The sequence below is a fragment of the Gekko japonicus genome, unplaced genomic scaffold, assembly GCF_001447785.1.
Source record: "Gekko japonicus isolate JY-2015 unplaced genomic scaffold, Gekko_japonicus_V1.1 scaffold37, whole genome shotgun sequence".
NCBI classification, from domain to species: domain Eukaryota; kingdom Metazoa; phylum Chordata; class Lepidosauria; order Squamata; family Gekkonidae; genus Gekko; species Gekko japonicus.
In genome coordinates this window covers 2,823,900-2,845,670 of record NW_015171503.1, presented here as the reverse complement: position 1 = coordinate 2,845,670, position 21,771 = coordinate 2,823,900, and the positions used below count along the sequence as shown (strand labels likewise).

General features: G+C 44.8%; 1 protein-coding gene and 1 long non-coding RNA gene across 2 annotated transcripts in view; one reads left to right on the top strand and one right to left on the bottom strand.

Annotated features, from left to right (window-relative positions):
• Nucleotides 1-9,626, bottom strand: part of PDGFB (platelet derived growth factor subunit B) — a 44,554-nt gene extending 34,928 nt beyond the window's left edge. The window contains exon 1 of the mRNA XM_015419190.1: nt 9,611-9,626. The gene's annotated coding sequence lies outside the window, so the exon portion shown is untranslated. The remainder of the gene's footprint in view (nt 1-9,610) is intronic.
• Nucleotides 9,256-21,771, top strand: part of LOC107117133 — a 23,865-nt gene continuing 11,349 nt past the window's right edge. The window contains exons 1-4 of the long non-coding RNA XR_001482728.1: nt 9,256-9,294; nt 9,640-9,734; nt 10,024-10,058; nt 15,499-15,607. This is a non-coding gene — a long non-coding RNA (uncharacterized LOC107117133). The remainder of the gene's footprint in view (nt 9,295-9,639; nt 9,735-10,023; nt 10,059-15,498; nt 15,608-21,771) is intronic.

The following is a 21,771-nucleotide window of genomic DNA, read 5'->3' as shown; positions in this document are numbered from 1 at the left end:
CCACCAAAGAGAGGGTATGGAGTGCTACACCTGGGGGAAATCCCCAGGTAGAAGTGGCCAAAGTAAGCCCACTTAAGCATGTGTTGTTAGCATCTCATTTAGATTGTGAAGACACCACCGTTGCTTCTGCAGGCTGCTGTTGTTTCAGGTGCAGGCCATGTACATTCCACAAGCATACATAAGAGAAGCCAATGTTGGATCCGGCCAATGGCCCATCCAGTCCAACACTCTGTCACACAGTGGCCAAAAATACCAGGTGGCAGGTACCACCAGGAGGTCCACCAGTGGGGCCAGCGTAGTGTAGTGTGTTGCATCTGTCTGCATTACGCTTGAAGGAGGGCATGGTGTCAGTGCTGTAGAGGGTCACTTGGAAGCAGCATCTACAGTGGGTTGCTGCCAACTTTGTGATTCCTGTAAGAATTACTTGTTGCACTGCCATTCCTCCCCCTTATGTGCATAGTCTAGGCCGTTCTGGATATATATATCCAGAGCCCTTTAGCAGTTAAAGGCTAAGCCCTTTATGAATTTGTTCCTGTCTTGTAGCAGGTGTCTAGTATTCATACCAACAGCCTGGGGCCATAAGAGGTTACATTTCAGAAATGGCCTCAGGACTGCCTTGTGTGGCTGTGTACCTCCCTGTGGAGATAACTTGGCATTAGAGTGCCTGTTCCAGGGAGAGTCAGGTAGGACGGTCTCTTCACACATGGGCTGGAGAGAAGGGTCTTACGATACTTCCCCTAACTTTGATGAAATCTCACCACAAAAAGGTGGACTCTGTTTTGAACCCATCTGGTATAATTGGCTGGTCATCTTTCTTTGGTGGTGCTATCAAGAGTGAAACAAGAGGTACTTTGGCTGAGAGGAAGTGGATCATGTGGGGGATGCAGGAAGGGTTTATTTAGTCTCAAAGTACCTTCTCCGTTATGTTTAAATAAAAACCCCGTAATCCTATCTCTGTGCAAAGCCACTCTGTCAAGCTCAATGGTCTATTTCATACAGACAAACTTTATCAAATTCAGACAGCTCATAGTCATATGTATTGAACAGCACAACCTTCTCATTCTCTTTTTCTGACACATAGATATAGCCAGACACATGCAGGATTATGGCACTGCTCTAATTTCACGTTTTATACCTCTGGGATTTAGACATACTTTGCACTGCAAAGACTAGGATCCTTGGCAGAGAACAAGCGTCTCAAGCTGAGCTGACAGCCAGCTGTGTCAGGCACTCAGTCTCCATATCAAAATTCCATTCCAGCTACAAAACTGGGGTTTCTATCCATGTGGTGCCCCAGGACCCCCTTACCTTGGTAGCCACAGTATATGAGGAAGAGGAGCTGCCTGTTCAAAACTTAATTTCAGCGTGCCATTCCTAAGGCTTTGATGCTGTCTGCATTCATTCATTTCCAGAAAGGCACTGTTATGATCTTGTTTAATCTAGCCCAGCGCACGATTCAGGGGATTTAAACTGCCGTGCATAGCAAAATAGTCTGTATGTATCCCATGTCCTTATGTTTTGTGAATTGTTTGGTGAGCGAACATACAAGAAAATGTAGTAATCACATAGAAAAGGTAGGAAAGCCAATAGTCTTGTGGCATTTTAAAGACTAACCAATTTAAATCTATTAGTCTTTAACAAAATGTTTGTTTATAGAGCATCTAGTCAAGGACTCTCCTGAGGTAAAAATACTGTTCTGTCCATTGCTACCTGCTGACAAGCCAACTCAGTGTTGGTGTTGGGAGATTGCTGTGGGAAATCAGTTGCAGTCCTAAGCAAACTTATCAGGAACAAAGTCTCAGTTGAACACACCGGAAGGTGAGTAAACATGTTTAAAATCTGGCTGATAAATGTATGGACTATGCAGACCATTCCCCTATAGAAGCCTCTATAGGATCTGAGGCAACCAAACAGATGTACAACTTGTAGTCTAATAGAGCCGTTTTTACATTTGAATGTTGGGGCCATTGTGTTTCCTAATTCCATTGGAATGTATAGATTTGAAAAATTTGTATTCCCACATGGATTGTTATTTTATACTGTCCATAGAGTTCAATATGTTTATACTGTTTTATGATAGATAATTGTATTTTATTATTGTATATTACTTTGTGCATTCATATAGAAAAGTGGTGTATAATGTTTAAAAATAAAATCTTCAGCATGTTTACTTGGAAACACCATTGAAATAAATGGAATCACAGGTTACGTGGCCATATATAGCACTGGGGGAGGGGTTAACCTCTCCCAAATGTGCCCCCCAAGGATACAGTAGCAGAGGACTGGCAAGAGAGGAGGTGGTATTGCTGTGGTCTGTAAGGACTCTATCCCACAGTACGATGCCCCATCCAGGACTTGACGCTGGGGTTGAAAGACAGGATTGGGATTCTGTCGCCACCTAACAGTCTCCTTGCCTGACAACCTTGCTGGGTTGTCAATAATATGCAGATGACACTCTGCTTTATCTTGCACTTCTGGCTCATCCCAGGGAGGCTGTAGAAACCCTAAACAGGTGCCTGGAGGCAGTTTTGGAGAGAATGTGGGCTGATAAACTGAAGCTCAATCTCAACAAGGTAGAAATACTACTGGTAAGAAGAAGATATATGCCAGGAGTTAAGGTGGTTCTGTTCTGGATGGTGCTGCACTCCCCTAGAAGGAACAAGTCCATAACTTGGGAGCACTCTTGGACCCAGGCCTACTGCTGGATAAGCAGGTGGCAGCTGTGGCCAGGAGTGCCATTTACCACCTTTGACTGGTTAGCCAGCTGTGGCCTTTCCTGGGAAGAAAAGATCTGGCTTCTTTTGTGTACGTCCTGGTTACAGCTAGAATAGATCACTGCACTGCACTCTAGGTGGGTTTCTGAAAAGTGTTCAGAAACTTCAGTTGGTGCAGAATGCTACAGCCAGAACATTGACTAGAGTAAATCATAGAGACTATATCACACCATCTAAACTGGCTCCCAGTCTGTTTCCAGGCACAATTCAAGGTGCTGGAGTTAACCTTTAAAGCTCTTTATGGCTTGGGACTGACATACCTGAAGGATGACCTAATCCCCTATGAACCTACCTGACAGATTACCTAATTCCTTATGAATCTACCCAACCACTGCAGTCATTTTGGGAGGCTTTACCTTCTGAAATTAGGTGACTGGTAGGGTTGTATTCCCCCCCACTGGGGGCAGAGCATCCCCACTCCTGGGCCCACTCACCCTCACCAATCAGCAGGCCAGTGGAGGGCCTTACTGTCAATGAGGGAGGCCTACACCAGCATGTCAGCAGCATTGCCAGCAACACAGCAACATCACTTCTGGCAGGCACCAGAGGTGCCATCATCACATTGTTGGGGACACTCTAAAATTTGGGCAAAAACTCTATGGTAAAAATGGCTTCTAACATAAAAGTTTTTGTCCAAATCCCAGAGTATCCCTGCAGCAACAATGCTGAGATACTGGTGTAGACCTGCCACGCTGCTGTTAAGCCCCCCCCCCCCACACACACACTGGTTGTCAGGATTACCTGGCAACCCTAGCAGGTGACCACCCAAGAAAGGGCCTTCTCAGTTGTGGCACCAAAGCTCTGAAACTCTCTCTCCAAGGAGAATCCTCTGACCAGTTCCACAAAAGCAGTTGTTCCCCCCTCGGTCTCCCATTTCCCCCAGTTGTACTGTTCCATTGCTAATTGCTGCGTGGCCACATTTTGACCCGCATCTCCCCCCGATTTTCCCCGCGTCTTCTTGATCCTAAAAAATAAGGATCAAGAAGATGCGGGGGAAATCGGGGGGAGATGTGGGTCAAAATGTGGACACGCAGCAAGTAGAAATGGAACAGTACAACTGGGGGAAATGGGAGACCGAGGGTGGAACAGCTGCTTTTGCAGATTTGGTAACAATCTCCTATTGCCATCTTCCACTAGAGGGCAAAGACTTTTTGTTTTGTTCTGTGATCCCTCCTTCCTACCCTATGTTTTTTAATGTTTTTGTATGTGTATTTTGCCTTTGGTTTTAACGGTGTTAATGATGTGTGATTTTCTGTTGGTTTTCCTGTTTTTTAAGATGCAATTTTATTATATATGCTTTTAATCTGTTAGCTGCCTTGGTGGCAGAGTATGGATTTGAACCTGAATCTCCTAGATCCTAGTTTAACACTCTTAAGTACTAATACTACACTTTCTGTATTTTAGCATATGTAAAGGAAGGAAGGATGCTAATGGTCATTTTGTTCTAGACAAAGCCCCGGACATAAAACATGATTGTTCTTTTAAAAACCTTGGAATATTTCTCCAGCCATCACTCCTGTAGGTAACCACTGGCTGTCTCCTTATCCAAACAGGGATCAGTGTGTGCTGTGATGGGGTGTATTGAGCAGTCTCTTTTATGTACATCAAATAGAATTTGTGCAGAGTCCAAGGCTACCTTACCATCAAGTACAATGTTTGTGGCTCAAGACTGTTGGGAATCTCAGACTGAACCCTTCAGCCTTTGGTGCAGTGTCTTTTCTACATCCGGCTAAATAACATGGGAGCTGAGATGGGAAGAAGGTTATTTATTTACACATGGATGGTGCCAAGAGGAATTTTTAGAAGTATGGATTTAGAAAGGAGCTAATTTCAACTGATTCTTCAGACAACGAGGAAGAGGATGTTTGGAAATCCACCTAGAGCCCTGGATGGGGCCAAAGGTAAATAGTATTCAAAGTTGTGTAAGAATTCAGCGGCTATTTGTTTAGTTTACTTACCATGAGAAAGAAACAGATTGTCTGTCCCTGTGGAATCATAAAAAGGATCCAGGCCAGATTCAGACAAAGTGGAGACAGGTACAATATCTCTTTTGCAGACGTATGAACGATAGTGGTTCCTGGCCCCTGCCATTGCTTTCTGAATGTCATAGATTGATGAGAACCAGCATGATGTAATAGATGGGGCATTGAGTTTGGAAATTAGAAACCCAAGTTCAAATCATCTATAACCTCACTGGGTTGTCTTGGGCTGAATGCTCTCTTGCAGTCTGACTGACTTTGCAGGAGTCAGTCTGGCAGTAGGTGATGTGAAAGACCTGTCTGAGACCTTGGATAGCTGCTTCCAGTCTGAGTAGATAATACTGACTTTGATGGACCAAGGGTCTGATTCAGTATAAGGCAGTTTCATGTGTACCACAAGGGTGGGGTACACATCTAATAGATGGAAGGAAGGCTGTAACTCCTTCCAACCTTCTGTCCCAGAATGTGTTCTGATTGGGTTTGGCAAAAACAGTGCTAACCCGTCGGGGCGACCATCTGACATTCTTCTCCCAAAGCTGTTCTCTCTTCAGCACCTTAAAAATGTCTTAGACCCACGTTAAGCCCACTTCCTCATTTTAATTTTGATCTGTATCTGTCAGCGAGGGTGATTTATGTCAAGCGATTTATGCCATATATGTGGAGACATGAAGAGTTGTTTATTCTTGTTTCTAAACCTACCAAGTTAAATATTTAGCATTTATATGTTGTGTTTTGAATCTGCAGACTGCTTTACATACATGATCTCAGTCATCCTTCAGATAATCCTGTAAGGAAGGTCAGTGCCCCTGTATTCCAGATTCAGGGGTGAGATACAGTAGTTTGCCAAAGTCTGGCTGGTGAGTCCATGGCTGACAATTTGCATGGTACTCAGCACCTTGGTGAAGGAGCTCTCCCAAGTCCTGTGGGGGGGGGAATTGGTGAAAAACAAGAAAAACAGTGCAACCTTTAAAAAAAAAAAACCTTTTTCAAAAACAATGCAGCCTTTAAAAACAAAAACAAAAATATATGCATAAAACCATCTACAGTCAGTGGCTTGTGCTCTCATAAGCTAAAGTGGCTTCCTCTGTCTTTCAGACCAAGCAGGGCCGTGCCTGTGATTAAAAAAAAATCCCTTCCCACACTCCTTAGTAGATACAGAACCATGATCAAGGTTTTGACAGTTTTTCTTCCTAGACATTTTCACATATTGTTCTGTGCACGGTTTCACTCACAGAAGGCATAAATCTTCAGTGGACAATATGACATGAAAAATAACAATGCAGTCTCTGCAATGTGGATAATGGAGTTGTTTGTTGCACTTGAGATTCATGCGTTAACAGACCAGTGTGCTGAAAGTCTAAACAAAAGATGGCAAGGAACGGAGCACCAATGTGGTCTGTTCTGATCTTACTTCTGCCATGAATAGCCATAGGCAAAGCACTTTGCCTCAGTCTTGCTTCTGTTGTATGGGGGAAAGAATACTGACATAAACTTAAAGGGCTGTTATGAAGGATTTCACCAAGAAAATGCACCTGAATGTGCACGATTTAGTGCTTTGCCTCTAGATCAGATGCATGGCTTTTAGGCAGGCTTGAGATCCAAGAACAAAGCATTGATTAGTATTCAAACATTTCACTAAATAAAAAAGACAGCCAGTGTGTTGTAGTGGGTAGAATGTCAGACTAGGATCTGGGAGACCCAGGTTTGAATCCCTACTGTGTCATGGAGACCTTGGGCCAGTCGCATGCTTTCAGCCTAACCTACCTCACAGAGTTGTGGTGAGGGTAAAAACAGAGGACAGGAGAACAATGTTTGCCCCTTTGGGTTCCAACTGGTGAGAAAGGTGGGGTATAAATATAGTAAATAAACAAAGTTTATACCCCGTGTTCCTGTCTCACAGTGCTCAAAGTAGCACTGAGTTTTAACATGAGCATCATCACTTGGGCATGGTGGCATGACAGTAACAGCTAGAGTTCTTCCTGATTTCTAATCCATTCCATACCTATAGCACTGTTGTGTTTCAGTAGCCTTACACCAGCTTTGGCTGAGAGATCAGAATAACTTTCGGAATGTGTAACTCAGACCTGCTCTTGTTAACCTAATCAATTGCACACATGACTTGAAGGCATCATTTGGCAGGGAAAGGGGGGGATGGGGAAGGTTTACATTGTGTAGGGTGGATTAGAGAATTAAAGGGTGTTTGGCATTTGAATAGAGTGTCTTTTGCTGAATTCCAGGAATTGTAAGAGCAGAAGAGGCCTGTGGCTCAAAAATCTTTTCAGGTATTGGGGGGGGGGGGCTATTCTCAGTGCATGTGGGAGCAAAAGATGCCACCTAAGTGGAGGCTGCTGCCAAGACCTCTTAGTGATCCACTGCTTTACTGTCATTCATCTTTATTTCTCTGGGTTTTTATTCTCCAGGGCTCACCTCCATCCCTTCTCCTCCTTGAACCATCCCTAAGAAGGGAGTTGGTAAATCAAACCAAGAGACTTGTAAAAGGGGCTTTTTCTCAGGAATGGGTCTTTTCTGTGGTGGCACCACAGCTGTGGAATAGCCTTCCTCATCCAACAACTTATTTGTTGTCATTTTTAGTGCTGGTGGCAATATTTTTATTTCAGGTAGTATTTTTTTTCAGGCTTTGTAGTTTTTATTTCTTTTATCTGCTGATGTGAGAGATTTGTTGTTATGAAATTTTGATGGTCTGTTTCTATTTTATGCTGCTGTATTTTATACTGATGCTACTATTCTCATCCAAAAGCAGCTATTTGTATATTTTATCTGCCAGTATATATTATGGTGGCCTTCCCCCCCCCCATGGGTCCTTAGGTTCCCCCTTGTATCTACCATGAATCCTGTCTAACAGATGTGCAATTGGAATTCTGTGCTTAGAGCTGAATTCATAGGTGCACAGGGGCCATTTTTGGATCAAGCCACCCTCACACACATACACTTCCTTTTCCTGACCTGAAGAGTTCCCAGGGAGTAACTGTTTACCCGGCTGGGGAAAATTATGGATAGTACATGTAAATTTATCTAGTGGGACAAATAACTGGTCCTCAGGGCATGGTTTTGGGGTGTGTGTATGGAGGCTTAAGTTAGGTGAGCCCACAGTGATGATCCAAAATGGCCTTTGTCCAGTTGGGAATTTAGTCCCAAGGATGGAACACATGACACACATATGTTAGGCTTTTGGGGGGGAACACAACGATTGTACGGTGCAGTTAGGCCGTACAATCGTTGTGGTTCAGAGCCATGACTGTGGAATATTATTGTGAAATTGTTGTGTCTTGTCTCGTTGCTCTTTGCTGTCTTGAACATGCTTTGGGAAAGGCAGGAAGAATATAGAATGTTTTTAATAAATAAAAGCTTGTCCAAAACTTTGTGATAGTCATTTCTCTGAAGTAACAGGAGTGACTTTTCCCTTTAGTTTTTTTTTTAGGGTGGTTAACTCTAAATATATGGGGTGGCGAAGGACCATGCTGCTGAGAAACTAGGTCCTTTGGTATTTTCCCAGTTATAGTTGCTCACATTAATCTCATAGAATTCAAAAGAAATGTAAAAAGGACTAGGCCAAATGGCAAGACACTTCTGGACTCCTGAGGGAAACAGCAAGGTTTTTTGTGTTCCTTTTAGAGAGATATATTAACACATGTGTGGATAACACGTATACACCTAGATTTTATTTAATGTAAAAGGGTTAATTGAAAAAGAAACTTTAAAAATAGTTCTGACAATGCCATAAGCATTTTGAGTAGCAGTGTGTTACTCGTGGGGGTGTTATAGATGCCTACAGTAGTCACACCAAAATGCATATAAGTGTGTACACTTTGGAAGGTTTTGCTCTAGCTTTTTCAATGTATGCCATGATTCATATGGCAGTCTACCACCCCCAAAACAATTATGTTAATAGAGACTAAAGGAAGGTGACACAAGATGAATCTGTACAACAGTTAGTGATAGTTCTACAATGCCTCTGCCTAGTATTTGGAAAACATATAGAGTACAAGTCAGCAGATGTGCCTTGAAAAATGAAAAAAAAAAAATTCTTTACCACGCTGTCTCTCCCGGCTAGTGAATCAGTATTAGACCAATCTTATACTGTATATTTGGCATTTATTAAGCCAGAAATACCACCTTCTGATTCCATACAGCCCACTAAATTGGATGAGATTTCTTACTTCATCCATGGTAAGAATGCACCAGAAACATGGGAAAGATGTATCCTTTAATAACTTTAATTGTGAGTGCCACATTATGATGAAAGGGTGTTGGAAGGGGCAGCTAGACCACAGAATGTGAAAAACTGAGAATGCTGCCCTTGTTACCTGATGGATGTCACAGGGAAGGAGAGAAGGGTTGAGAAAAATTAAAGCTGCCTTCAGGGAAGAGCAGTAACCTCAGACTTCTTGTGATTTGTATATATTTTATGAACAAGGGATTAAAAACCTTCCCAATATAAAAATACATACTGAACTGATTTATTTTTTCCCTTCTTGGACTTTGGCAGATAAAGGAACTCACCCGGAGGAGCAAGTGATGGTGTAGGTACCCTCCCCCTCCTCTCTCCCCTCCCCATCTTTCCTGTTTTGATGGGGGGGGGGGGGACCTGCTTTCCTTCTTTATTTTTCCAAAGTGACAAATATCACTGGAAAGAAATATCTCCCCCCAACCCCAAGTATAACAATATAGCTGTTTATTTATGACATACATCACAATACATCCTGTTCCTTGGGGATATTAACACATTATTATTTTTTTTCTATCTGGAGAAACCGTTAGTCCCCCCCCCTCCTTTCCCAACCACTACCCAGCCCCTTCTCTTATAACCCATCCATCACCCCCCTCCCCACAACTCACCATCCTCATGTCCTTCACTCCTCCTGCAGCAGCAGCAGCAGAGGAAAGGAAGACTGCTGAACAAGAGTAAAAATAGACCCGGCAGTTACTCAGCTCCTGAGAACATGATGACATGACTCATGAGGTAAAATAAAGAGATGTGAAAAATCAAAAGCGGTTGCATTTCTCCCCCACCCCACAACCGTGCACATGCTTAATGCACCCCATGCCCACCTCCACACAGGCCCCTGCTGCTTCTCAGATCTAAGGGGGAGGGGAGGAAAAGAAAATCAGCCTCGACTTATAGGAGTTACTGAGGTAAATTACCCAGATAACTGCTCCAAAAATGCACATAATTTTTTAAAAAATCATTTGAACTTCGCTTCAGTTTTCATATTCTCTCTCATATAGCAGCTTTTTGCTTTCTTTCACAGGAGTTTCTCATGGCCGACACACATGGTAGTCCAAGGTGCGCATTAGCTAAGGCTCTGTTCCTACTTTGCTCTCACTTGACATGGAATGTGGGCAGGTATTTATTTATTTGGATGTTTATACCCCACCTTTCTCCCCAGTGGGGACCCAAAGCAGCTTGCAACATCATTCTCTCCTCTTCCATCTTATCTTCAGAAGAACAACTTTGTAAGGTAGGTGAGACTGAGAGGGTGTGACTAGACCAAGGGTACCCAGTGAGCTTCCATGGCAGAGTGGCGTTTTGGTCCTGGGCCTTCCAGATCCTAACTCTAACCACTACACCACACCAGATGCATGGTCACCAACCCCCATTGGCCTTGGACCAGCTCAGTGTGTATTGCTTCGAGGCATTCTCAGTCTGCATATTCCACCCTCCTCCATACCTCACCAGTCATGCTTTTGTCTCACCTCTTTATCAGTTTAAGAGCCTCGTGGGAAAGAACTGGGGCTGTTTCTCAAATACTTCCCATGCAGAAAATGCTGTGGCAAAGTCAGTGCAGGTAGATGTTAACCCCTAAAGCCAAATGTGTGAATATTGTCTAGCTGGATGATGATTGTGACCTGCACTTTCATAGACAATAGTGTGGTTCATCAGCTGCAGATGAGGTGATGAAGTTAGCTATTGTTTGCAAGAGTTCATGTCACAATAAGCCATTTGACATCCAAGGTGTCTCAGCCAGCACTTTTCTCAGTCGTGTTACTTATCCAGTTTTCCTATTTTTTAATGGACTAATTTCAATTCAACATCTCCCTGTTTGCATTTTTATGGTCCAATTTGTATATAACTACCACCTCCCAGAGGTGACGTTAAACAGCTCCACGTGGAGGCTGTTATTTGATGTGAGTATTGATATGCAGCTGTTCACCATGCAAACTGGATGATTTTCAGTATCCCACCATGACAGGATCAATAGGCGGAATGATCTCAATTAATTTAGCCTGTGTGGTGAGATATGGCACATCAGCGGTTGCCATCTGGACCAATTTAGCGGTCACATGGTAGTCATAACGTAAAACTTTAAAGGGAGGTGGGAGAAAAGAGCCCACAATGTGAACCTTGAAGCTCAGTTGTGTAATAAATAGCATCATGATGTGGTAGACATCTTGCTGAACTCTACCATTTCAGTCTGCAGGTCAGGAATTGGTAGTTTCTCCATTTTATAGGGTTCCTAACACTGCCTTGGCAAATGCTGGGAGATTTGAGTGTGCGTGTGAGGAGGGTGGAGTTTGGGGAGGATGTGATGTCACTTCCAGGTGAAGCTCGGGGCTTACTCTGCCAGTCTCTATGGTCTTCCCCATAGAGCCTAGGGGAAATTCTTAGAGTATCACTATGTGGAGGCCATTTTACTCTTGTGTTCCTCGGAGCCAGGAAATTGGGGCTGGGGGCATAAGAGAACATAAGAGAAGCCAATGTTGGATCAGGCCAATGGCCTATCCAGTCCAACATTCTGTCACACAGTGACCAAAAATACCAGGTGCCATCAGGAGGTCCAGCAGTGGGGCCAGGGCACTAGAAGCCCTCCCACTGTTGCCCCCCTAAGCACCAAGAGTACAGAGCATCCCTTGCCCCAGACTGAGAGGGAACCCCGCCCCCCAAGCTGCGTCACGGGAGGTGACGCAGCCACGTTGCCGACGTTGGGGGCGTGACTGAGCTCGTCGGAGGGGAAAACCATATGGTTTTCCTCTCCGACGAGCTCAGCCACGCCCCAAACGTCGGCAATGTGGCTGCGTCACCTCCGGTGACGCAGCTTGGGGGGCGGGGTTCCCCCGGGCCGGAATTCCCCTGCGGCGGAAATTGGGCCGCGGAAGCGGGGGGTTCCCCGCCCCCCGGCCTGATTTGGCAACCCTATGGCTAATAGCCCCTGATGGACCTCTGCTCCATATGTTTATCTAATTCTCTCTTGAAGCCATCCAGGCTTGTAGCCGCCACCACCTTCCTGTGGCAGTGAATTCCATGTGTTAATCATGGCAGGCATATATTTTTTTAATACGGGGGGTAAATTCATTCCCCTTGTGGTATACAATGTGATTTTGTTTATCATGAAGTTGGCCCTTTATCATATCAGAAGAACCTCTCCACACAGCTAAGCTGGTTCGTGTATTGCATGTATCAGTTTCAAATTTGCATCAGATCTTTCTTCCCTGATAGTCAGTTTTTGTGTCTGTACATTCTCCTGTCTTTTAGTAGAAGAGGAAAGTTGTGTGAAAACAGGCCCCCACATATTCCAGTGTTGGCATATAAAATAAAGCACAAAATACTGAATGACTTCTGGCTTTGTACTCAGTATTGCCTAGCAGTTATTTGTTTATTTTGATTTATAACCCTCCCTCCCCTGTAAACAGGGCTCAGAGTGGGGAAGGGAACAACATTTCCAACAATTCAGTCTGTGTCTTTTCCTTAAGAGTTACCAGCTATCCCTTTATTTGAAGCCACACCCTTTATTTGAATCTGTAGAGTACAATAGTCCCATATTTCTGCCCTTCTTGCTTCCATTTTTATCTTATTTCCAATTTGCCAGTTTATGAAGATTTTGTGAAGGCACATCCAGGCTTAATTCGGGACTTCACTAAAACTGCACTGGCCATATATGTGCACAAAACAAAAATGCTAAATATCAGTTTGCCTTCAGTGAACACATTAGCTACACCTTTGGCATTAGAAGACTGAGCCCTTCCAGATATGCTTTTTTCCTCTTTGCCTTGACTGACTTGGGGAGGTTCAAACTTCTTTTCCTTTTCTCCAACAAAGCCTCCTGTGGATATAACTAAGACTGAACAGAATGGTGCAAAATAACAGCAGGATAATATTGTGAAAAAACAAACAATTTCTCATCTAAAAAATGGGGGAAATGGGGCCTGAGAAGAGAGAGGAGGAGAGATTGGATTTATACCCCGCCCTTCACTACCCAAAGGTGTCTCAGAGCGGCTTACAAACTCCTTTCCCTTCCCCTCCCCACAACAGACACCCTGTGAGGTAGGTGGGGCTGAGAGAACTCTTGACAGAAACTGCTCTTTTTCGAGAACAGCTGTGCCAGAGTTATGGCTTGCCCAAGGTCATCCAGCCAGGTGCAAGTGGAGGAGTGGGGAATCAAACCCGGTTCTCCCAGATTAGAGTCTGCACACTTAACCACTACACCAAACTGGCTCTCAGTGCCTGGTGCTCAGGGTTGTTGGAAGACTGGCCACAAATAATGCTTGCAAACATCCCACTTTCAAATTCAAAAACTGTTAAATTTTACTAACATGGTTTAGTATATAATGCTTGTAATGTATTCAATAGCTGTCATTGAATGCATGATGTATGTGAAACATCTAATTGACTTGCCATGTTGCGCTTCGTCCTGGGCTAGGATCCAAATCCATCCAATCGCATTGCTAGCCCAGGAAGCACCTAGCCAATCACTTTACAGCAAGCTCCCTGAGTGGGAACGTCCGTGATTGGTCCTTATATGAACAACCGTATTGGTTGGTATTTGTACAGTGGGTGTGGCTACATTAGCCGGGAGAGTTTAAAAGCAGGACAACTGAAATGTAGAAGCTGAACTGTTCTGTTCTGGCTATCAGATGTTGATCCGTGTTGGAGTTGTGTTCGAGTTGAAGAATAAAGCTGTGTTCTTGCTGAATCACTCTCCGACTTCTTTGTTAAGCGAGCGACTTAACAATACTGATTTGTCTTTATAAGCTAATTCACACATGTATGTTTGTCAGTCATTGACTGAAGAATTAAGTATTGACGGGCTTGTGTGAATGTGCCACCACAGATTAACCACAGTCAGAATTCCATAGCAACTGATTTTGATCCAAACATAATATTAATAAATGAGAACAGCTCATGCATCCAGTTGAGAAGAATTATCAAGTGATGATGAGCTTACATGTGCCTATCATCCCATAAACAATTCCTTTTTCAGTGGGAGAAGCATGATAAAAATCCCACTACAAAGTTTATTTGCACCTGTTTCTGCATAAGAAGGAACATCCATCCCAACACACAAACGTATTGGTTTTTTTTAAAAAAGAAGTACATGACAGTTGCTTTCCAACATTTTTCTACCATCCGAGTCCCAGTACTTGCTGTCAGTTCTGTCTAAAACGTGACCATGGTGAAATCTTAGCTATGAAACCACAGAAAAGACTGTTCATTGATTCTGCATCAGAAGACTAGAGCAATATCTCAGCATGCTCCAAACAACAGCCCCACAGTTGATGCAGAGACTCCCCCCGCCCCAAAGCAGGACATCTTCTGTAATAAAAACACCCAAAGCACACATATTTGAGTGCGCCGACATGTCCTCCTTCCCCCCCATGAACCCAGACAAAGTGGCATCTCTAAAGACAAAGGGTTTCAATAGCTCTCCTGCCCTCTGCCCTCTCCCAAACAATGCAAAATCAAGGAATATTGTCTTTTGCTGAATAAAAAGCTCTAAATATAGAGTGTCTGATGTGTTCTTGGTTTCCTGCCCGTCATTCCCCTCCTGTTGTCCTTCTCCACCACCACCCCCCACTCATCACTAATCTCCTACACTGACACAAAGAGGGTGAGATCACTACCAGTACCACCCCCTGCTTTCCACATGACAAGGCTGAGGGGATTTCCAGCATTTTGACCCTCTTGTTGTTTTCTAGCCAGAGAGAGGTGTGTGTGTGTGTAGGGGTAAATGTCAGGAGGCACTAATCCCACATGTGGGGTAGTTCACTCTAGAACAGAGAGCCTTTCACTTCAGTTTCCTCCTGCACCCACTTCTGTTCTAATTCTGGGCCACCTACACAGCCTTGCCAATTCAGCCTTTACTACTGCAATTGTGTTCTGTCAGGTGACAGGTCATGTTTGGGTTGGTGTACTTCCACAGTTTGGTTCTGCCGTGATGTAGGCATAGATGTGCACCAGAGAACTGCAGTATTTTGAAAAATAGATTGGTGGGGAGGGTCCCTCAAAACCAGTCTCCATGTCAAGGATTCAGCAACAGTGATGCTGCTGTTGAATGTACTATTCATTCACATGAGACTGGGAAAGGTGATTGCCAATCGAACCAAGATGTTGCACAAGAGCACTGGACAGTCTTCTGGGAGAAGCCAACAGAATTGGCGAGGTACAACACAAAGCAGAACAGAAAGAGGTGGAGAATGTAACTGAAGGCATTTTGGACATCACAGAGCCAGTATGGTGGCCGCGATTCTAAGTGGTGAATATTTCATAGCAATTTTTTAACAGGGCAGAGTCACCCAGTTCAAGGAATTCTACGGAGCAGTCCTATGTACAGATAATTCCAGTCTGAGTCTGTAGAATGGGCTTGAGCTGGCGTAACTTTGCAGAGGACTACAGTATTAGTCAACTAGTCATATTATGTTTAACTGATTCATCCATTAATTAAATCTGCACATTTTGCATAATCAAAAAAGATTCTGAAAAGGGTTCTTTTATGTTCACCTGTTTTTAGGTGATGCATGTATGTGTCAGAAATCAACACCTACTTAGAAGACACACTCCCTCTTGTGTGAGAAGAGGAAAGCCCCTTATTTGATGCTGCTTGCCCACCTTTGCCTTGTGTAAGTACTTAAAAATAACCCGCTATCGGATTAATCAGGGACACTTTTTTAATTGGTATACTTAATTAATTATCTAAATATTGCAATTGTACCGGTATTATGAGTAGCTTTATAGGGTAGACTTGTCCTACTTGTAAATTAAAAAATTCTGATGTGGCTATATTGATTCAAGCAGTCTTCAGCTGCCTGTCTATAGTGTACAGATGTGTATTTTGTTAAAGTGGTCAGCTTTGCCACTGAATATGTGCTGGGCAGGGCTTTCTTTGTGGTGATACTCATCAGTACTGAGTACTGGCACCTTTTGCTGGGCGGGGGGCTCTCTCAAGTACTAATGGGAGAATTGGTGGAAATTGACGTAATCTTTTACATGAGTACCAGCACCTTTCTGAAATAAATATGGTTTGCACAGTGACACGTCTCTGAATGTCTACTGCATGCCTATCCCTGGCCATTATTCCCATGCTGCCCCTGGAGGATGGCATCAGGAAGCAGTGGGGGTCCTAGGGTGCTTCCTGAGACTCGGCTTTGTTAAATCAACATCACACTGGTGGAATCACTGTATTCTTACTAAAAATAAACAGGTGGCACTTAAAATACTAGCCAGTATTTGTTCTAGTATAAGCTTTTGTGGATTTAGAGCCCACTTTGTCAGATGCATCCTCGCAAGGCAGAAACATAAGAGATTTTAAAGAGGGGGGTGAGCTGTAAAGAGGAGGGTCAAAGACTCATTTTTGCAAATACTGTGCTCTTGCTATTTGATCTACCCAAACCTTACGTGAAAATTAAAGCAAAGGATCGGCTCTCTAATTAAGGATACTTAGTTAAGGATACTTCTTCAGACACTGATTTATTTCTCGATTCCTGAAATAAATTCCTGGTTGAAGCAAGTTAAAAGGGAGCTGATACCTCCAGATACCCCAGCATCTAAACCACTGAATTTCTACCCCCCCCCCCCCCCCAGGTTTCCTCCCAGAAGGCAAAGAAGAAACTCCATTGAAGGAGAGACCTTGCCTCAAGGTGTCCGGGCTTGCTGTTGCAAAGATCATTGCAGAATTTTGCTGGCCATATAGTTAACTTATAATGCAGTGAACAGGTGAATCCTGTGAATTCTCCTACTCCTCATATACTTTCTTTGTGTGTGTGTGTTCTATCTCTTTGCCAAGAATCTGGGGGCAGGTTCCTTGGAATGTTGCTTTTATTTGCCGTGTTTGGTGTTCCAAATGCAGCAGAGGCGTGGGGGGAAAACACCAGATCCCCACAAGGAGCGGGGGAGGAAACGGGAGAACAGCAGCTACAATCTGAATCACAGACAGAAAAGAAATGAGAGAGGAAGAAAAGGGAGGGTGCATTCCCTCTTAAGTTACAAGAAGGCTTTGCAAACAGGTAAAAAATTAAGGCCAGGCTGTGGAATCCCTTCTATCTATGTCATTATTTCTAACTCCATCCCAGACAGAGAAGGATAAAAGCTCTCCAGAAAACAGTGTTGGAGAATGTGAGAATTTCTCTCTACAGTTGCGATTTTTGAACTGTGGGATGGGCTCCATTTGGAGAGTGAGTGGCACTTGAACTTGGGGGGGAGGTGCAAAGTTCCAGGGACACATAGGGTCCTGAGAGATGTGGTATCTTCCTTCCCACAGCCAAGACCTTATTAGAATGAATACTAGTGTAGATGGTTTTAAAAGGGGATGAGACATTTATAGAGAACAAGACATCGGACCCGTGATACTCATGGGGAGGAGTATCCCCCCTCCACTTCCAGCCTGCAGAAGCAGGAGGCGCTCCGCAGGAGGAGGAAGCAGCAGCAGCAGCAGGTGGGCCCACCAGGCCTGGCACCACTGGTGGCAGCACCTGTGGCGGCGGGACAGTTCCCAGGGCGTTCTCCTGGCACCGGCAGCAGCAACCCCTGGCACCAGCAGTGGCGGGACAGTTCACAGGGCATTCTCTATGCATGCACAGGGAACACTCTTACTTTTGGGGGGATTTAAGTATCCCCTGTATCGTTTTTTAAACTTTTCAAATTTTTCTGCACACCTGGGGATTGCCCCAAGTGTGCAGGAAAATCTCTCTGTCCCCTAAGTGCCCCCGATGTTCAGATTTAGATATCTGCACAGAGGAGGCCTCCTGGCTATTAGTATATAGACAAGAAGCAGGACCTGCGATACTCGCGGGGGAAGTATTCCCCACAGCTCCTGAGCTGCCAACAGTAACTAGGGTTGCCAAGTCTGGCAAACTTACCGGCGGGGGAGGCTCCGACGAGTCTGGGAGCAGGCTCCGTATGTGCGCGCGCACGCGCCGCCGCCGCCATGTCACCGGAAGTGACGTGCGACGTTACTGACGTTGGGGGCATGGCCGAGCTCGTTGGGGGGGAAACCATACGAGCTCAGCCAAGCCCCCAACGTCAGCAACATGGCTGCATCACCTCTGGTGATGCAGCTTTGGGGGGCGGAGTTCCCCCCGGGCCCGATTCCGCCACGGCGGAAATCGAGCCTCCAAAGCGGGGGTTTCCCCGCCCCCCACCCCCATTGGGCAACCCTAACAGTAACACCGGCAAGCCCTGCATGGCTCTGAGCCGCCAGGCCTTCCTCCGCCACCAACAGCAGCAGCAACGACCATGGCTTCTAGCCACCGGCCCGCCAAGGCTCCCCCCTGCCGCTGCCACCCTGCATGGCTCTGCCACAGATCCCAGAGGTAAGTGCAGGAAAATCTCTCTGCCCCCCAAGTGCCTCTGAAGTGCGTATTTAGATATCCGCACAGAGGGGACATCTTGGCTGTTAAATACATAGATGGGTTCCTCAGTGGCCGTAACAGCTTCCTCTGGAACTGAAACAGAAGATGTGACCAGTGGGTTACTTCAGGGATTTGCAAAAGGCAAAGTATGCAAGAGAGTATGAATTTGTGAATGGGACCTAAAGGAAGGTTTAGTTGGAACTGCCATGCTAACATTGGCATGTTGGTCAGCCTTTGGTCCATCCAACCCAGTGCTGTTTAATCTGGCTGGTGTTAGCTTTCCTGGATCTTGGGAAGCGGATGTTGCTTGGCCCTTCTTCCTAGGTCCCCTTAATGAGTGACTCTCAAGACTGAACCTACAACCTTAAACAAACAGGCCATGTGCCCTTATCACTGAGCTACAGAACCTCTCTTCCCTGGTGGAAGTACCCAACACGGGGATAAACATGAAATCTTCTAAGTTGTCATGGGTTCCTCACTCCTGCTGCAGCCACTGGTTGCCCCAGGATGCTGCTCCTGGAGGACAGGAGACCCTTGGGAAATAGCATGACAGGAAAATGGTGGGTCTGCAGCAGGAAAGGTACACACCCCTTCCTTTAACTGAAAATTTAGCCTGGATCTAGCCCCATAAGACTCCCCACAGAAGCCACAATTCTATTGCTATCTATTTCTATGGCAAGCCATAGGACTTTTTGTGTAGCCAGTTTGGTGTAGTGGTTAAGTGCTCGGACTCTAATCTGGGAGAACTTGGTTTGATTCCCCACTCCTCCGTTGCAGCTGCTGGATGACCTTGGGCAAGCCATAGTTCTGTCAGAGCTGTTCTTGAAAGAGCACTTCTGGAAAAAGCTCTCTCAGCCCCACCTACCTCACAGGGTGTCTGTTGTGGGGAGGGGAAGGGAAGGGAAAGGAGATTGTAAACTGCTCTGAGAGTCCAAATGAAGGGTGGGGTATAAATCCAATCTCCTTCTCCTCCTCCTCCTTTTGTCTTCTCAGCCTTCACTTGCCTAGAGCTCCAAGCCGTATCATGCCATCTAGGGTGGGTTTGTGAGAGCCTCTACTTCTGTTATTTAAAGGGAGAAATATCTAGTCCTCATGATTACGGAGATACTTTTGATACTGTAATCAGTTTTCACTTGCCGTGCTGTTACTGAGGGTTGCATCCTTTTGTTTGGCACAGCCTCTGTGATTTTAACAACTATGTGACAAGCAGAAATTCAACAGGTGAAGCATTTCTTCATCTGAAGCATGAGGAAATCATCTTTAGTTGCCTGTTGTGGAGCTGCAAAAGATCTATCAATGATGGTAACCCCAACAAGGCTTCTTAGCAAAAAAGATTCAAGTTCTGTGGAAACTCCCAAACTGGCTTTAGAATAGGTTGCAAGTAGAACTCATTGCAGAATGAGTACATTTACATATGTGCTTAAATTTTATTTTCATACTTTATTTGGAAACAGAATCTTTGCAGAATTTAAATTCTCTTTGTATGTGTGAACAGCCTGAGCTTACCTCTGCATGATTTCTGAGTCTTGCTAACAAGGTACATAGTCTAAGATGCTTGTTTGATAGCCAAAAGGGAAAGACACAAATGCAAACAATATAGCGACAACTTGCATTTGAATTAGCAAGTTTCTCCCCATCTTTTCCTTGTCTTAGCAGGATGCTGAGCTGCCTCCACCCCCAAACCCCATGCCAAGAAGCCTTTATTTTTAAAATCACAAACAATGAACAAGCAGCTGCTATGAGCCTGGATGGAAATTATATATACATTTTAATTAGCTCCCTTTGAGTCAATTTCCCTTCCCATCATTCATTAGCAGGAGCAGGTGGCAGAATGACCCCCTAACCCCTTATCTATAGGGTGGAGAACCTCCTTTATCCCCGGGCTCACCTGGCATTTATTTTTGGTAGTTAGACTGCCCTAGTCTGGCACCACAAACAGAATTGAGTAGAAGATTCTGCTAGGAGTTCACATGTAAGAGAAACTATCAGAATACCATGTCTGTGCTGCCATATCTGTACTACTGAGACATTACTCCCACCCACTCCCAACAAATCCTGCAAACTGTGGTTAAGGGGTGTGGAGGTTAGTTATCACTAAGAAAAAACGCTAAGCATTCTCACCAACCTACCATTCTCAGGATTCTTTGGTGGAAGGCATGACAGTTAACTTGGTATAAAATAAAGTATGTACTACAGATGTGCTCGTGGGCTTTTTCACATCAAAGAACTGAGAAAGAACCACAGATAAGCCCAAGGCAAGCTGCACCAACAGTAAGATGGGTGAAATGTGTACATATTTACCTGTACACTTTAAAAAAAGAGTGTTTAAATACTAACATACTTATTACAGCATAAGTTTCTTTTGACTTGAGGCCAGAGTCTATAATCTGATTAAATGAACTCCTGTTCACAAAACACTGGCCTATAATAAATCTGTTAGTTTTAAAGATGCCACAACACTCTTTTTGTTGGTTTTGCTGTACTAGCAGTGACATCCCATACACAGAGTGACCTCCTCAAAATGTCCTTTGAAGTCAGTGGGCTAAGAAGGGTGTGACTGTGCTTCCAGTGGCAATGCAACACAGCTATCCCTCTGGAACCTGCATGCTTGAATACGCATTCCCATTACAACTCGCTCCAAACCAGTATCCATAGCCATCCCTCCCCTACCCAGTGACCTTGCTGATGCCGCATGTTGAAATCAGCACAGGCCAGCGTTTGAGGCCCACAGTCACAACTGCAGCTTTTCTAGGTGGTTGGGATTGCATGTGTGATCCAGGCAAATGTAGACCATGGCATCCTCAGAAAAGCCACAGTAAACTCAATCTCTGCCAATGTGGCTAAAAACACAGGGACTGACCATGAACCATGGCTGCCAGGAGCTTTCCAGAACCTGGCCAGGATGCTAGAACCAAAGCTACAGTGAGGTTGAGGGGAGCTGTTGTGGGACCACTACTGTTTATTGTCTCCGAAGGTCTTTGAACCACAATTGAAGGTCAAGTCAGACGCAACATGTCGGCTCCTGCTTCAGCTATGGATTGAGTGGGAATAGGTCACACTTATCTCAAGAAAACACTGTGTAGCCAAGGCATGACGTCGGAACGTTCATGCCACCAGCTTGTCAGCCCTTCCAGCCTTCCTCTCTGCCCGGCTCTTACAAGTTTCTCTCTTCTAAAGCTCTTCCCCATGAGGAAGCACCTTGCTGTACTTGCCAAGTCTGCCGGCATGTAAGCAGTGAGACAAAGAGCTCCTTGGGTGGCAATAAAAACCCAGCCCCACCCCTCTGGGGGCCTGGCAGAGGCCTGAGTGTGCAGTGGCTCCAAAGAGCCCTGAGCAAAAGGTTGCTGTTTGCAGCAAAGGTGGAGGACTAGCTGATGAGGCATTGCCCGTGAATGTGTCTTTGGACTCTACAAGGAGAAAATGTGTATTGTTAAGCA